At 33.6% G+C, this 19057-nt stretch overlaps 1 protein-coding gene across 8 annotated transcripts in view; it reads right to left on the reverse strand.

The window, feature by feature from the left end:
* Window positions 1-19057, reverse strand: part of beta-Spec (spectrin beta chain) — a 164535-nt gene that overhangs the window by 97352 nt on the left and 48126 nt on the right. For 2 of the 8 annotated variants that reach the window (XR_015823784.1, XM_088234426.1), the window contains exon 1: window positions 15561-15946. The exons of the other annotated variants lie outside the window; for them this stretch is intronic. The gene's annotated coding sequence lies outside the window, so the exon portion shown is untranslated. Of the gene's footprint in view, window positions 1-15560; window positions 15947-19057 lie in introns of those variants that run through there. 8 annotated transcript variants of the gene reach the window in all.

The raw sequence follows: 19057 nt of genomic DNA on the forward strand, positions 1-19057 counted from the left end.
ATCCCTTCAATTCTTCCATCTGATGATGTTTGTGAATTTAAAGAGCTGAAACCATTATTGATGTTGGTGAGATTCACCATGTGATTGAATTATTTCACCCGCATACTAACTTCAGAAACATCAACAGACTTTCAAATATAGGCAGAATGGTAAATGTAATACAGTGTGTAAATTTAACACTTAAATCAGCTAATGATAGGTCATAAGCCTTGTAGATGCCTAAACTTCTATATTCCCTTCTCTAAAATGTTCTCTTTCTCTGTTGTAATATGTAAATATACGTACTACTTTAAGATTAAATAAATAAATACCTACATTGGCAAATTAAAAAACATAATATAATGTAATTATAGACGCGAAGGCGAATACAGACATTATGTTTCGAAAATTCTGTGTCAGTAAATTTTCTAAACTATATATTTCAGAACAGGCGCTATTTTTTTGGGTTTGCCTTAGGCGAGACAAAATACTAATCAGTACACGAGTAACGAGTAGGGGAGCATGGGTAACAGTGGATCACGGGTTACAGTGAATCGTTTGCAATAGCTTCGTGTGTATTGCGCGCGCACACACGCACTTTTGTTTAGTTTTAACTTTTTTATATCTACTCCCTTCTTCAATACTAGTCGCCTTTACGACAATTTACGACAATTACGCAGGACGGAACTATTTATCGAAGGCATTTCCAAGAAAAGGGGGAAGAGAATCAAGATGGAAAGGGAAGTACATTATTGCAACCGATACCCCTCATCAACTAGAAATAGAAAATGGGATTGTTTAACTATAAAGCCTGGTAGAACTTCAGAGCTACGGAGGTTTAAAAAAAGTGATCCACTGTAACCCCTGCTCCCCTACTACCCATGCCTTTGTCAAAGGCGATCTCTATAAACAATCGTATCGAAATATTGTTTGGGGACTATACGAAATAAAGTGTTAAGCTAGGTTCATACGAGGACAATACAATGACAATATTTTTTTTATTTTTTTGTAATAAAAAATAAATATTTGCGCTCTTATGATTTACCCAAATATTTAATTTTTAGGGCCATTTTCAACGAGTTGTGAATAACTCACTATTAGAAAATGGAAATAAAGTTGGAGTCGAGTGGGATTCGAACCACGGAACATTGGACCGTGAGTTCGAAATACTAGCCACAGGACCACAACCCGATTAAATTGTCTTAACTCCGTGATTGTATTGTCTTAACTCAGTGAATAGCCACAGGACAGAACATTGCGACAATACGAAAATTCGGTCGTAGTTCACACGTAGAACACAGCTAAATTTAATACGTGACGACATGCGTTTAGAGCGAGTTTGTTAAAAATCCTTTCTTATCGTTAATCGTTTTTTATTGTACCATAAAGTATTGGAATTGTTGGAGGACGAGCTAAATAATAAAAAGGCATTTTTTCGGCCGGCATTATCATCAGAAAAAATTCGCGGGAGCCATACACACGCGCCGAGCAATTGGTTATTGTCCTACTATCCACACACACGAGGTTCACACGAGGCCAACGGCGTTCTCCGGAGATAACCTGCCCGTTTATATCTGCGAGAATGTATCGGTACATTGTCCTGTCTTTCGAATTGCCGTTCACACGAGGACATAGGTCCGATGATGGGACAGGACAATATTGCATTGTTCTCGTGTGAACGCTACTTCAAGGTAGAGGAACGTTTGTCTGCTCTACAAAATACAAATGACGCCATTGGTAACTTGCTCAGTCTAAAATGCCACAAGACCATAACAATAAATGAAAAAGAAACTACTAGAAATTGGTGTGCGTGCAGATGGTAAGCGAACCGTGACTCTCCGCGGCCATCGTTTGCGGCAGAAAACCCGATAGAAGGGCCCGAACGAATGAAGACGAAACAGAGCAAACTCAAGTCAATCGGTACAAGAGAGAAGGGATAGATTTTTTCGTAATCGTTACGATAAAAAGAATTGCGCTCTATAAACGAGGTTGCCGGTGTCCTGTCTTCGGGGATATGATTTAATTTTTTAAAATATTCATCGTTTTACTATAAAACCATTTTGATTACAAAATTAATTACTATTTCTATTTTGTTTACTTTGAAAAACTGCGTGGTAGCACAAAATGAATAAAACGGTTTATAGGTAAACTTGAGTGCAAGTAATTCAGTATAGAATAAAACTGCGTATTACAGCGCGTAACATAAAATAAAATAGTAATAATTTTAACACGGGAATCAAAACTTTAATCATAATATTTAGATGCGTCCAGATACAGCGTTAAATTTCATCACTTTAAGTTCCTTATTCACACAGGATTCATGGAATCTTCTGCAAACGTCAATCAATTATACAATTCAGATTTACAATTTAAACCGAAAACCACAATTTCATTACCATTCATTGTCTTCTAAATATTCTATCATTTTCTAAACAGCTTGTAATTTAACAAAACTTTAATTGGCTTGTTGACAAACCCATTTCCAAAACAACATCCCTCAGTTAGCTTGTATTCGACGCAAGCGTTGTAGCACACAAAACAAGCATTAAAAAGCATGTACATATGACACACTAACTACAAGCTCAATATTCTAATAGTAATTATGGATTACAAAGTATTACAAGCAGAAATAAAACTACCTTCAATATTTGAGAGAAGAGAAATGTTTAGTTTAATGTTACTGTATGAAATAGTCAACTCTCTATTTGACTGCCAAGAAATTGTAATATTAATAAGATTTCATGTACCACAAAACCGTTTAAGGCTTAAGGCAAGAAATGATATTTCTGGAAGAAAACTGCAGAACCAACGTCAGTTACAATAACGTTATTCATTTGGGAATATTAGTAATATTTTTAACACGAGTGATTCACAAATCAAAAATGTCTAGAATCTCACTTTTTACTTTAAGGTGATTTAAACAAAAATATGAAACAAACTATTCATAGATAGCGCTTTTATAATTTTTTATTGAAAATTGCCATTTTTACGTGTATGTCGAGTGGAAATTTTACAAAACTTGGTTTGCAGAAACTTTAGACTATATTGATTGTAACAAATACCATAACAATATAATTTGGGTTCTTTTCACTAAATGGTGTACAAAACAAAAAATAAGATAAATAATTAGTTTCATATTTTCGTTTAGAATCACCTTAAATTTGCGTTTATTATATTTAGTTTTATCCTCATACACAAGTATACTATATATACACCCTGCAAAAAAACTGCTTTTGCAGTTTGGCGAGAATTTAAAAAAAAATGTTTAGAATTTAAAAAAGAAAAATAAAAAAAAATAAAAAAAAGTGTATACTGTATCTTATATTTATTTTCCATTTTAATTTTGGTCTCCAATTGTAATTGTTTTATTTTTTAAATATATAATATTTAATGTAATCTGTTTGTTTTACATCACGTATAACAATGTAAGTAGGTATATTTAAATGTCTATTACTGTGAACAATGAAAGGCGGTAAGCCGTGTAAAATAAAAAAAGAATTTATATGTATATTATATTCACCTATAGTCAAATAAAGAAAATATGATTATTATTTCACACTCGTAAAATCTACATCACAGAGATTTGTAAAGCCGATCTGCGAAGGGCCCTCTTTTCTTTCCCGTGTCTCGTCATCTCCGCTCGGTCCAACCAAACAACATTGTTTTGTGTTTTTTGTGTCTCATGCATTATTGAAACATTCGACTTTCTTACTCTTCGCTCAGGTTCAAAACAAGAGCAAAGAAAACATTGGACAGTGAGCGGGAATACAATACAAAGATGAAAGACAATAAAACGAAGGCATTATGGACGTTTTGCCAAATAAATATTTAAAACAGTGCGCTACTGACGATTGGAAAACATTTTTATTCGTATTTAAACATAGAGCAAACAATCCAAGCCGCATTGGAATATCAGGCAATGAAAAAGCGGAATCTCTTGCAAGATGGAGGTTCTAAAGTTGGTACCTTAAAATATGACAAGGTATAGTCGCAGATATTTCAAATTTGATCATCATCATCACTCCCTTCTCGCACCAAATGGTGCACAGGACACTGAATTGGTACACCAACCGCAGCGTATCTTGATAACTTTTTGTTACATGAAAGTTGTATAATCAGTCTTACGCTTCAGGTACCAGTCTAAGGACTATGAAATATTCTAGTGTAAAAAAAACCCTTTTAAAATAAATATTTCATTTCAACCACATCGGGAACCGAACCCGAGACATATTGCATGGTAGGCAAATGCACTGACCATTACACCACGAGGCCGACGTATTTCAATTGCCTCTTTTATTATTCGTTCGCTGTAATTTATAGGTTTATGCAAAAACTTCGGTTCGAAGGCAAAAATATGTTGTGTCTATAAAATATTCCGCTATTACAGATTTTTCAGGGTGCCCAAGTTTACAAGGTCTTTTTTGTTCATTGTCCAATGTACACTTTATCATATACTTGGCAGCTCAGTTTATAAACTGCTCCAGTTGTAGATGGCTCCTGCAATGGTAGCCGAAACATCAGAACGAATCCAACGTACACGGGATCATCCAAAAAAAGATACATAGGTTTTCTATTCGTCACCATATTTGAGACTATTGATGACCTAACTCAAATTTCCCCGGATATGGTGGGGAAAGTGAAATCAAAAAAATGTATACTCGTGATATCAACGACATATATTTTTAAAATGAAATTTAATTTTTTGAAACGACTGGATGACATATGATTAACGTTCAATGAAAACATTTTATAAGCAGTAAACGATCTATGCAAATGTTTTATTTTGCCTTCACACGTCAATCAATCCCTTTCGGTCGATGATTAATATAGAATCGACCACCAGCGGACCAATGCCTAATAATAATTAGGTAATTGAATCATAATTTGGGCATGTGACAGCTGTTTTCACAGATGCGCTAATCCGCAACATTAGGTATACTATGTAACATTTCCTCACAAATTTAAAATTGAATCCTTAAACTCAAGTATATAATAATAAATATTTTTGGATAATTACGCTGACATGTCAAGTATTTATTTACTTATAAGTAGTTTATCGCACATTTTTTGAGACATATGTCCCAACTCCATGGGACTAAAAGTCATGTGTTGAGTTGGTCATGGAATATAAACTGTTGTGAATATTCTAATTTCATATTTTCATTTCAAAAGATTTAACCAACCAAGTAATTTAAACCCATTGTGATGGTTTTACGAGTTTAATTTCCTATTTCTTTTACGGCACGGCATATTTTTTTTATTATTTTTAATACGGCCGTACAAAAATAGTTTATCCAAACAATGAGGAAGTTCAGCGCGAAGGGAAATTAGATATAAAAATAAATAGATCCTATTTTCCGTAGCATTATTAGTGTTTAAAGAACAGTTTAAATATTGTAATTTAGGACAACAATTTTTATTTCTTTATTTACATACGTATAAACAGTTTAATACACATTTTTTGAGACAAAGGTCCTAACTCCATGGGACTAAAAATCCTGTGTTGAGTTGGAACGGGTTATTAGTTAACATAGACATACGAGTAGGGTCAAAGCACCAGTAAATGACCACCCCCAGTTAATGACCATTGGTTAATAAAACACAATATAGTAAGAATTGCTACATGTGTCCAATCAAAAAACTTTTAACATTAGAAACTATGACAAAAGCAGTAGGCGGACACATCTTTTGGTAAGAAACAAATCTATCAGTTTTGAACTGTGAGTTATCAAAAGGTAATAGTGCATCTTGCCGTTATTGTTCTGAAATTGATAGTGTTTTTATAAGGAAAGGTGTGGTATGTGTTTTATTTGATGCTATTTCTTATGCAATTCTTTGAATATATCCATATTCTAATGTGTTAGGGTTTTTTATAATGATATAATGTAACTAAATCTGAGTATTATTTTTACTGAGGTAGTAGTGGTCATTCACTGGTGATTTTGAATTTTTTTTAAGTAATATTAATTATAATTGTAATACTCGTATTTCAATAAAAAAGTAAAAGTACTGAAAAAAATTTATGTGTTTTTTATTGTTTTCTTACCTTTAATGTGGATTTCACTACAAGCTGAACCTTAAACGGTCATTCATTAGTGCTTTGACCCTATATCACCACAAATATTATACAGGATCAGAAACATAATAAAAAAATATATATATATATATATATGGCACATCAATAATACATGTACAATAGTGATAAATAATGTTAGAATGAGTATAGGTGTAAATATTGTGTTAAAAATATTGTACTAGACTACGTTATTTATAGAAATAAATAAAACAATTTATTAACTGTGATAAAAATGGTAATTGAGTTGTACGGCAGGGAACGAATATTGGATTTCTGAAACGGATACGTGACACTACCACTTAACCAAAGGAAAAGCATTTATTATTTTACATAGGAACAAAATTAAAAATAGAAAATCGCGAAAGCCTCGCGTTAATCGGGCCATTAATTAAATTAATTTGACACAGTTTTAAGGTCGTTAATCTTCCGGTTAATCCGAATACAGTGAGCAATATTTTACGGTAATGTGGCGAGGTGTGAGTACTGTTAGCAGGTGGACTGAGTACCAGGCCACCGAGAAAGGGCGCGTGCGACGAGACAGTAAATCCAACAGGCCAAACCCTACTAACTTGTCCGCATTAAGGTCACTCTATCCTACAATATAATACATGATTACGAGTTGATATTGTTCAACGCTGGAACGCGGCTTTCGGTTGTATAATCAATATGATCATATGGGCTGGCTCTGGGCTCTGGCACATCTGCGCCGAAGGACGAAAGAACAATCAAATGGGATAGCTGCTAATGACGTATGCCGCTAACAAAGTCCAATTACAAACTACAGCATCTACATCAATCGGATGTGTGAGTTTATCAAATTGCAAGATGGCATAATAATTGCTTCTCACGCATGCCGAGACGACAAAAGGAAATATTAAAACGAATTCTAAAATGAGGGTGAGCTTCGGTGAGTTAGAATTGATTCGATGGATATTTTTGACAATAATGAAGCCAATAGAGACAGAGGCCCCGTTACAGTGGGAAGTTAACAGAGTTATTTTTTTTAATATATTTCAACAGAGAGGGAAAACATTTTTGAGAAGGGAATATGGAAGTCTAGGCGTTTACAGGGATTATGACTTGTCATCAGCTGGTTTAAGTGGCCACTTTACACACTGTATAACATGCACCATTCTGCCCATGTTTGAACATCCACATTTCCTCAACTCTTCCATCTGTTGACTTTTGTGAAGTAAAAGAGCTGAAACCTTTATCACGTGGGTGAGATTCATCCGGCTGAACCAAATTACCTACTGGGCAACGCTTGAAAACAATTTTCCAATTTTTATACTTCTTCTTTTACTCAAACATTATCGAAGTCAAATAAAATATAACCTGTAATTGAAAATGTTTCGGAATTTTTTTTCAAATATTCACATTTTCGTACATACAATTAGATTTATAGCGACAATTGAAGATGACTCTATTAACTTCCCAGGAAGAAGATATGGCGACAGTGTACGCAGTTAAATTAAAGTTCTAGCTGAGAGACAGTTTGAAAAATTACCTAACGGAGGGGGTTTCTTCTTAATGGAACTTAGCCACGAGAAGAAAAACATGTAAGACAATCATAATCATAATCAGCCCACGCTGGTCGTCTGCAGAACATAGACCTTCCCTGGTCTCCTCCACGTCTTATCGGTACATTCGACCGACACGGCCTGCCCATTTCCACTTCAACCGACCAATCCTTTCCACCACATCACATACTTTAGTTTGACGGATCCAATCGTAGGATAAGACAACAATACAAATGAATGGTCCTAGTTTTCAAACATCTGATTTCATAGTTCGGTAGTCAGGTGGCAGAAGGGACAATCTGTATTTTTGTCTATGATTAAGTTTTCAAAAGTTTTCATTAATATTTCAGTAAATACACGCATATTTTTTTTTTTTAAATCAGCGTCATTTAGAATGGTAATTTATTATTGAAAAGCAACACTAAAATATTTTAGTCTTGAAATTGAGACGTATTTCAGCTCTCCTGAACATTTTTGAATTACAGATGGTCCCTTCTACCATCTGACTACCGAGTTAACACCAGAGAATGTAGGCAAACGCTTAAATGCATTTTCATTTTCAAAAATTTCAATGTGGTCAGTGATCAAAATACTATGGTGTATTATAGTATATAGGTACCTACTATATGTAAGGTTTCCGAGCCTCAGATGGTACAAACACACACGTAAAAAAAACATTTAAAAATATTAATAGCAAGATACTTTAAAACAACTAAATACATAATGAACCAATGCAGTGAAAGTTAACGTAATTGTGATGTGATAAAATAATCTATTGAGAATTCACCTTACAAGACAAAATGTACATACGTTAAGAATATTGTTTTACATTGGTTTTTTGTGACTGTGCATTTATAGATGTAATTTTTGAGACACGACATTGTCACCCACGGTTAGTTATTTGACACTAACAAGCCGCAAGAATCGTTTCCTCGGTCGGTAGCTGTCAGTACACATTTGACAGTTGACACACGCCCAAGTTGACAACTCCCACAGAAATGTAATCGGCGGATCCGCTTGTAGATTCATCCCGTGTAAATACGTATGTTTGTACACACGCGGAGATGTGATGAAAGTACACATGGCGTAAAAAGAACATCCGGTTATATTGCAGTGGCATCGTGTGTGAACTCTGCCAAGGAACCCACGCCCCACGCCCGACCCTCGTGAATTTACTACTAAGCTTACTGTACTAGATGACGCTAAGCGCTTTTTCAGGTTTATTTTGTGCCATTTTCGCCATCTGCATTCGACAACTCTCATTCGTGAAATATAAATAGGAATCAAAATCTGGCTGAAGAAAATTAGGGTTGAAAAAAATTTAACACTATACCTTAAAATGGGTTTTCCCAGTGAGAAGGACTATATAAAGACTATAAATAATATAAAGACTATTTAAAGACTTTATATAGTTTCTCAAATAAAAATATAAAAACTGGAACCGTGTACGATGCGTGACTTGAGTGACAAATAAAACGAACTTCTCAATCGATCGAATGACAAATGTGAGCGAAAAGTAGTTTTGAAAAACCAAAGAACGAAAAACTCGTACGGCGATTGTGGAACTACCATTCGTTCGCATTGCTAATTTGACTATTTGCAGTTCATTCGTTAGTTAATTAAAGAGAAAATGGCGAGGCTAAAAGGATTGGAAAAAGCAATGAAGAACATTAATAGTATGCAAAAAACAATGATTGAATGGAAAATAAAAACGCTATTTTATTTTAAAGATCTTTGTTTCTCAAAGTAAAAGTCATTTGAAAAATAATTCGAATAATTAATTGGAGATATGAAGAGACACTCGAAAGAATGCTCTATCTAATACTATTATATTTTTATTATTTAAATCTTGATAGTTTATTATTTCCAATTCATTACATTTAAATCCAATATATATATATTTTAGAATCTAGAGGTTTTTTTAAACAGTAACTATTGTAGTAATTAATTGTTTGACACAATATGATGAAATGATACCTTGAACCCAAATAAAGACATAAAACTTAGACAAGTTTTAATAAATGTTAAAATAAAAAAGTTTATTATCATTAAAAACACGTTTTATTTAACTGCGTGTCGTTCTTACTTTGCTGTGCCATTCGAAATCCTTTTCGCCAAATTACACACGTTATATAATCACATTGCTATTACTCAACAATTTGTAAGACGTAAGAATAAACCATTTTAGTTAGAACACATTACAGCTAGGGTACCTAGTACCTATTCGCCATAAACCTTTTTTGCGATGGACCTTTAGCGTGTGCAAAAACTACTTGTATTTAAATAAAAACAGACATTATAATGTTATACAAATCAAGAAGATAAGGAAAATAATTACTATTTATTATTTGGAGATTTAATTCATTCGCGCTGGTCCTTAATCCTGAGTTGAGTCAAATCATTGGAAAAAAACGTGCTTAATCATACTATTTTTTATCTCTCGCTAAGTTTAATAAAAATGTAAAATATTTTATTATCTCGTTCAAAAGTTTATTTTGAAATAAGTATGTAAAAATAAAGTGTAAAAATACTGGAAAGCTTTAAAAGCAATGACAATAGTGTGTTTCTCGAAAATATGGTATGTTTTGTTCGTTAACACAAGGTTTACAGTATCTCTTCTCTGTCGTTCTTTTTATACGATTAATTTTGATTTTGTCAGTAAATTAAGCATTAACTACAGAGTTTGAACCTTACTCAAACTCTGACTAAGCCTACAATTATTTTAGTGAGTACAAAAAAATCATTAATAAAAATTATACGGTGCTAGATTTTATATCATATAGCTAGATAAATTCTGTAATGCATCAACGTCACTCACTTTTTCGTGGTATATAATTACTGAACACACCACACAATAAACATTGTTTAATTCGATTAAATAAAAAAAACTAAGCACTCGTGTGGGCATAGTTCAATCCGAGTAAATACATCAAACATTCGAATAAATGTGTATTTTACGTCAAACAAGAACTTCTGTCATCTATTTGAGAAATTGCAGCGGATTCTTCATAGCTACACGAGGTAAAAGTTGATATTTACCATAACACGACATGGTCGGATGAAAAAATGAAAAACAAACACGATCGGTGTTGCGAGTTCGTACTGCGATATCCGTAAAGAAACGTCAATATTTAGAATCCCGTTGTATGTTTGCTGTTGGTACTATTAAAAACACTTTATTATTATATGTATTCAAATAGCATAGTTTTGTTTATATTAGTTAAGTGGGAAAAACTTTAAAAAGTTTAAATTTCCTATAAAATGAATTAGGAATTTGAGAAATTTATAAATCAATATTAAAACCTCTCGAATCTGCTCAAAATCGACTATTAAAATAATTTTTGAAAAGCCCTTCAGATACCCCAGCGTCAAGTTGTTCGAGGAATTCAATATATTAGAAGAATTTTATATATCTAGAATAATTATGTTTGTGAAAGCAAATTATTCTACCAAATCCCAAAAGGAACACTCCCACACTAACAGAAGTCAAACTAAAGGATGGGTCATGGGGTCTACAACAAACTCTGAATTCGGGCAAAGAAATTGCAGGTTTCTGGGCCCCAAAATATTCAATATGTTACCCGAACATTACAAAACCACGACCCGAATTCAATTAAATAAATAAGTAAAAAAAATGGTTACTGGATTTAGCCCTTCCGCTCCTGGCCAACACGTTTGTGTGGGTACAAACAAAAATTCTAATTGCCTTTCTATATTCTGTTAGATCCTGGCCACAACGATTGTGCATGTTACTGGCCACTTAAAAAAAAAGTTTTTTTATATGATAGCTCCAGTATCCAAAGTGGAGAGATGGTCCAAAAAAAGGAGAGTAAAGAAAATTTTGAAAAATATCTCAGGAGCGAAAGGGTTAGGTAGAGAAAAATCGAAAAACTTACTCAAAAACATTCTAAAATATGACTATAATAAATTAACTAGTAGGTAGTCATGTTAGTGTTTATTTTGCATAAAAATGTCTGCCTTAAAACAGGTTGTACCTAGTTAGGCAGACTAGACATAATCCAGAGAAATCTATTACCTAAGTGTGTATGTAATAGATAAAGAAATTGTAATTTTTTGTTAATAAACCATGATTATTATTATAGAGTGCGCGGGTAAGGTTGCATGAAATCATCAGCTGATTTACGCTGCAATACACTACACACCCACATCTCATTGGATATTATTTGATCTTAGCATCATATCGCATATTTGATATACACCGTGAGAATTCAGCTACTGACAGAAGCACGAAGCGTATGAAAAAACAAACTGAAACAAAATACTCACGACTTGTACAGGTGTACTTACAGGCATACAGAGTAAACATACGAGTAGATATATTATGTTTATAAATAAAAAGTATGTTATTGTTAGATCGTGTACATGTGACTAAGTAAGAAATTGAATACTACACTTTTATTTACAATTAAAAAACTAAAGAACATATTTTTTAATGAGATTAACTCTCATTTTTCTATTATGAACATTTTTCGTTTATTACCATCACGTCATTTCCCCGTAGGGGTTGGCAGAGAGGATTTTGTTTAAGGGTAATAATGGGATACCCACGATCTGACAAACCCCTTTATTTGATTTTGTATTTTTTTTTGTTATTTTTCCGTTAACATTTTTTACAAATAAAACCAATTCGGATTGATCTTACCGATAAATAATCAGGCTCTTGTATTTGGCAAAATTGTATAGGAATCATTATCATCATTCCCTTTCCGCACCTAATGGTGCATAGGGCACTGCATTGGTAAGCAAATCGCAGCGTATCTTGATTATTTTTTGTTACATGAAGGTAAGACGTTTAGTCTTACGCTTCAGGTACCAGTCCAGGGACTACGAAATATTCTAGTGTGAAAAACACATTTTAAATCAATATTTCATATTAACCATGTCGGGAATCGAACCCGAGACCTCTCGCATGGTAGGCAAACGCGCTGACATTTACACCACGAGGCCGACAAAATAGGCGTATTAAGAATTTAAACTTAAACGCAATAAACTAAAAAAAACAATATTTTTTTATTATTTTTTAATAAACGTGAAAATTAAAAAAAATGGTAACAACTGCTGAAAATATTTTTTTTATGACAGTTTTTCTTTTAAATTTCATTTATTTTTCTATGCACAAATACTCTCATAGTGGTAAACTAGTAGCGGCAATATTGTCTTCTTCCATCACGCATAATGATCTCAGGTATATCTAGTTAAGCATTAAATCCAACAGAGCTTGACGAACGCAATCTAAAAATATATCCATTATCACGACATGTGTGAAAATATTGCGGGGGCATGATGTCACAACTAAAATTGTATGTGCTACACTACTCGCGGCAGCGGATCATTAAGCTGGTATAAGATATTAGTATCGGCTATCATAAAGCACTTTTCGTCGTAATATTATCCCACGATAAATGTGCAATCAATTGTGTTAATTTAAGTATACGCAATACAAATTACCGCACTAGGCTAAATTTTGAAAAAGTAGCGACTGCGTGGAGCAAAAGGTTAGTGGATGGTTGCTTAGTTTAGTATTGACAGAAGTAGCGGTACTATAGTCCTTAAAATGTAAGATGATTAGAATGACAGTTGTCAGAAAAACTGACGACATAACTTTGTAGTAACGTCTAAGGAGTGATTTATATTGACACACGAATTTCATTCGTATTTGGTAAGTTATTTATTTTTTTATTTTTTTTTATCAATATTCCTACAGAGATGAGGTAGAATTTTTTCAAATTCAGGATTATCGATATTCGAGCGTTTACAGGGCTTATGACCTGTCATTGGCTGGGTTGAGTGGCCACTTTACGTTTTTAACAACATTCCCCATTCCGCTTATTAGCGAATATCGACATTGGTATCATTTTGATTCTTGTATATATCTTATTAAATGAGAAAGCATTCACTAGCGTGTTGGAGCACCATCTATGTATTGATATTGAAGTTAAGTATTTTTAATTAGCATATTACTTTTATTTTATATATTTAAGACTCTTCCGAGTTAAATTAAGTACTAGTAATCGCCTGCAGATGATTCAGCAATTTATTTATACTTATATTTTGACCAGATCTTATTACACAACATTATTTTTTTGGTATGTGTATTTTTGTACATACACAAATCTGGATTTCTCCCGAGGGGGAGTAGGTATATATTTTTTATCAATATTCCTACAGAGATGATGTATTCGTCTCTGTAGGAATATTGATAAAAAATATATACCTACTCCCCCTCGGGAGAAATCCAGATTTGTGTATGTACAAAAATACACATACCAAAAAAATAAAGTTTTTTTTTTTTTTATACAATTCATGACACAAAAATCAACATAAATATATTAAATCAACTAAAGAATTAAAAAAAAAAAAATTAAACCTAATTATTAACGACGTTCTTACAAGGTTACATCATTTTGCAAAAACGTCAGAGATAGGACAAATTGATCAATGTAAATTGATCGAATAAAAAAAAAGTTCGTTTGATAATGTTCACGAAAAAAGTATAAATGTCTTTTTTTTGGTGAATGATTGTATTCAACACAGTATAAAAGGCTTGTTTTTGCGTTTTTTTAAATCAATTTTCGGAAACAGAGTTTCATGTTTGCATGAAAAAACTGATAAAATCGATTTTATCGGTACATGATCAGTGATCAGTAATTTCCCATCACTATTGATTTGAGTTTGACAGCTGTCATTCTAATCATCTTACATTTTAAGGACTATAGCTAAGAGGAATTGAGGAATTTATTTAAAAAAACTAAAAAACCGTGGCACATCGCATGTAAAAAAAAAGCTGACAACACTTTAAATACCGTTAAATAATGCAAAAATCAATCGTTTAACCAACAAGGGAATGTTTTATACGCATGAACATATAAAATTAAGTGCTCTGGCAATATAGAATGCACGTAGACACGAAATGGTGATTTATATCACGTTGATAATCACGAAAGCGAGATAAAGTTTTTTTGGAGCCCCCATTTTGTAGATAAACGTCGATAGCATGAGTTCAAAGGGCATTAACAATGAGTTATGCTACGAGGCAGGCTCTTTGGTTTAAATTATTGCCACCTTCTATAAAATAAGTCGTCTAATGCACACTTTAAAATTACGCGCTTTGTTTGATGCCACGCTACAGGTACGTCTCAGTAAAGGTAAGGCACTGAAACATAACGTCTTATCCGTATGGGATCTTCAACGTCACGTATGGCTTATATTCGTTATTTTTTTTTTCTTTTTTACTATGTAAAGTTTCACTTTTTATTGTTTCTACATGTATACAAAAAAGCGTTATCTTTTAAATTTTTACTCACTATGTTTGTACTTACCTGTATATTTTTTGTAAATGCCCCTTGGGCGTATTGTAAAATTAAATAAATAAAAAATAAATAAATATTCGGTTTTTGCACGTTGGGTATGGTGTTATGTAAACAAATATTGAAGAAGATTTTAATCAAAATTATCAAAGGCATTTGCTTTTAAATTAAGCTCTTAAATAAACATTTCTGGTACGAATAAAAATATTCTACAATACGATAAGCGTGTTCTAAAAACTAACATTTACACCGAATCTCATTCTACAGTTCCCCTAAAATATTATTGAGCAGAGGGTTTTGACGGCCTAAATCAAAATGTATTGCCCCAGTACTCTCGAGGTTCTTCTCCCCATCGCGCAATTTTATTGGTTATCAATTCGGTGAGCTCGGAATATTTTGTAAGGGAAGGGTTTTATTTCATCTCAGTACATAAACATCGCGTTCAAGTGTGAGAGCTCTCGTAAGATCCAGCAAATTAATATTTCATTCCTAGCCAGCATAAAGCGATACTCAAATCCAATGTATAGAAACATATAGTTTCTTCTAAATCGATATTCGCCAGGATAACGTCCGCCTTATCTAATTTTAATATTTCATAAAATGACAAATAACCTATTTAACATTATCGTACAAAATAGTTAAAATCGTGATGTATACCTTTCGATAGCAGTTATTCCAGGAAAAGCATAAACTCACTCCAGCCGACTGTTTCTTTAGAACATTCACTGAACCGGGGTACTGAGAAAGCACTAATTAAATGACACTAAGAACAGTTTTCCGTAAACACTGTTTCATATCACTGGTAAAAGCTCGAATGCGCTACTTTTCGCGCAATGTTTAGAGCTCAATTCGAGCACCGATATTCGGAATACCTCCCTTTCTAATTTCACCGCGAAATGGGTCACCCTAGGTACCTAGTTCGGGCCCGATACACTAAACTCTGAGACGATAGCGAGAGGAAGATGAAGCTTCCTGAACGGTTCGGGCGTGTTTCGTCCGGCGGGGCGCGGGCGTGCGTCCCGTGCGAGGACCGGCGGCGGACTGCGGGCCGCGGGCCGCGAGGGGGAGGAGGGCGCAGGCGCGGAGCCTCGCTCCGCGGGCATTGCGGATAATAAAACCCGAAGCTCGAAAAAAGTAGAAATGAAATCAAATTTCCTACACAAAGGTAAGAGGAAGGTACTTTGACGGCTCGAGAATGTCGGCAGGCGGAAAACGAACGCGGGTGAGCAGCAGCTATCGGTGAGCGCACTTCTCCCGAGTACTCGTCTACTCGTACAAAGCTCGATCACTACCTATTGACCATTGGCCGGGTTCCCTTGTACTCCTCCACGCCGGAGACACGCGCTAACAGCGAATGATATAATGCAAACCAAAACAATAGATCCCTCGTGATTATTATGAAACGGGAAGTGAGCGTAAGTACACACGAACGTGTAAAAATATGTGCATTAACATATTTTTACAGAAGCAATTATCCGACTGATGTAATAACAAGCGTGACGACCAGATTTCATTTATTTAGAAGCAGAGAAGTTTACATTTGCTCTCGGCAATCGGTTCCCACATCCTCGGTCTAAAAAAATTAAGACATTCAATCAAATTGCCAATTAAAATTGATTTATCATAAGATAAAAATGTATTCACTTACGAGGAACCAGTCGCTATAAAGAATGCAAAGAAAGTAGCCGGTGCGCCTCTCAATCAATCGACTCGACTCGTAAACTCTCCATAGAAAGGAGCCTGTGTAGGGGAATGAAAAGACGTTTGTTGGAAAATGAGATAACAAATATCGGTCTGGAAGTTGGAAGAATACTCCATTGACACGCAATATTGTAAACGTCTGAAGTATAAATCACGCCCACTATAAAACTCACGTACCGCGGTTCGGTAACAGTACTGGGTACGACTATGCGGAACTTTACGATTAGAGTCGATACTAAAAAGCTGGATTAATCCGACGAAAAGCCTTGAACTACCGAAAAGACGAACATAGACATTCGAATACTGCAAAAACAAATCAAAATCACGGAAAATAAAAAAGACGCATCGTACCCGTGAGTTTGAACGCGGTATGTTAGATTCGACAGTCGAGTCGATAACTTATATTTGCTCTCACAGAACAACGAGCAAAGGCCATTTCGTGGAACCCATTTAACAGTTGTTTGGCTTTCGAAATCTATAAAGTCAATAAACAACTATACTTTGGTTGTGATCTCTGTATTGAAGTACACACGCGGTCGACTTTTAGGTCTTGTGTATTTAACAAACTAAAATCAACAAAGCTATGAAATACAGTTTAACTGGAAAAGCACGTGGTTTTTTTTTTGGATTAGTGAAATACAAAATATAAATTTAACTGCCCCCAAATAACTATAAAACAAGTCAAAAGTACAACCTATTAGCCATGAATCGGTTTAGTAATTACTTAAGATTATAAACATTAATATAAGATTATATTTTAGATAATGCGTTACATTATTAGTAGGAATAAAATAATGATTTATTTAAACTATAACGATCCAATATGATATGAACTAATAATGTTTTAAAAGAGAACGACGGGATTATTGGTATAACTGCATCGCAGTCACTCCTCTGTCACAATAAAACGCAAAGGAGTTAAATGAAATAAGCTTATTAACAAACTGTATGCGGAGTCGAATGACGATATATTTTGGCAAAATGAAAGTTATTTTTGAAGTGCATTAATTAATACAGATTTAAATAACGAGCGTTGCTTGCTAGATATCTTTGTTTATTCTTCAATTGAACGCTTTCGTTTTTATCGTCTTAGTAAACATCTTTAGAATGGCGATAACGCAAAAGCGCTCGAAGGTAAAATAAGAAAAACAAACTTTCACAAGTATGCTGGTAAAAAAAATACGAGAGTTTACAGAAATGCCTAGACAAAATCTATTTATTTATATTAAAAAGGTCAACATACCAACAAGATAACTGTTCACTAAAAAAATAAAACTCGCACATGCATGAAAGAAAAAACATGACATTTTCTTTGACTATGTACACACAGGTGAATAATTTTAATAATAGATTATATTATTGTATAATAAAATGTTACGTAAATAGAATTCAGTGTCACATGTGCTATCAGATTGTGAATACGATATGGTAGCGTAAAAAATATGTCAAGTCTTCGAAACCAACAGGTGGTTATAATCACTGTGCATTTTATAGGTGAATGGTGAATAGGACGTTTCCTCTTTTCAAGCAGAGAAAAAAATAAAAAAGTTTATTTAGAATCTGTTTCAAAACGTAGAAATGTCAGTATAAAAGACAATGCTCCAGACTTCGTAATAACGCTGATAATTTACAATGGCTTTTTTTGTTTGGTCAAATTTATATTTTAAATTCCCATGTAAATCCAGTCCACAGAGAATAGAGTTTTGAATTTTACAATATACATAAGAGGTAAAACAGACAATTAAAAAAATAAAGGATAATAACATAGCAATGAAATACAAATTAACAGTAAAAAAAGTGAACATGAAATCCCACAAAAGCATGGCCTGTTCGTGGGTATACAAGAAATGTTTATGATTTTTTTGCTCCTATAATAAATAGACAGGTATTATTTTTTTAGGTTTTAAATATAAGAGAAAAGAAAATATTCTGTAAAATACTAGAAGGTACTTTTTTTATTTTATAGTAATTAAAAAAGGAAATTTAAAAAAAAATTCTTATTGAAGGGCAACAAAATACATCATAGAAAAAAAATTTGATATCTTTAGTTTGAATCCAGGATAGTGCGAGGTTTTTTAAAAGAAGGATAATTATCGTATCAGTTAAATGTGTGCCTTGAGACTAAGTTACAAACAAGGATCGATGGGTGTATTTTTAAAAGAAACTGAAAAAGGTATTGTCCAATAATCGCGGAGTATCATAGTAAATCCTAGAATGTGAATTTTCGTGATTTATGGTAAAAAATTCATTGATCGAGGGTCCTGACCTGACCTTATTAGGAAATATCTCCCTTCGCTCCTTTTATCATTCGTCTATCTTCAATTTCTGATGCATGACACAAACATGCGATGTCCTACGTCCTACTTCACACAATCCAACCACTTTAGTTTAGGTCTTCCGACACTTCATCCCAAAGGTTTTAAAAACAATATTTATTCATAAAGAGTTTTTTT

The sequence above is a fragment of the Micrasema longulum genome, unplaced genomic scaffold (assembly GCF_059751315.1).
Source record: "Micrasema longulum isolate JH-2025_06_02 unplaced genomic scaffold, ASM5975131v1 h1tg001237l, whole genome shotgun sequence".
Classification (NCBI taxonomy): domain Eukaryota; kingdom Metazoa; phylum Arthropoda; class Insecta; order Trichoptera; family Brachycentridae; genus Micrasema; species Micrasema longulum.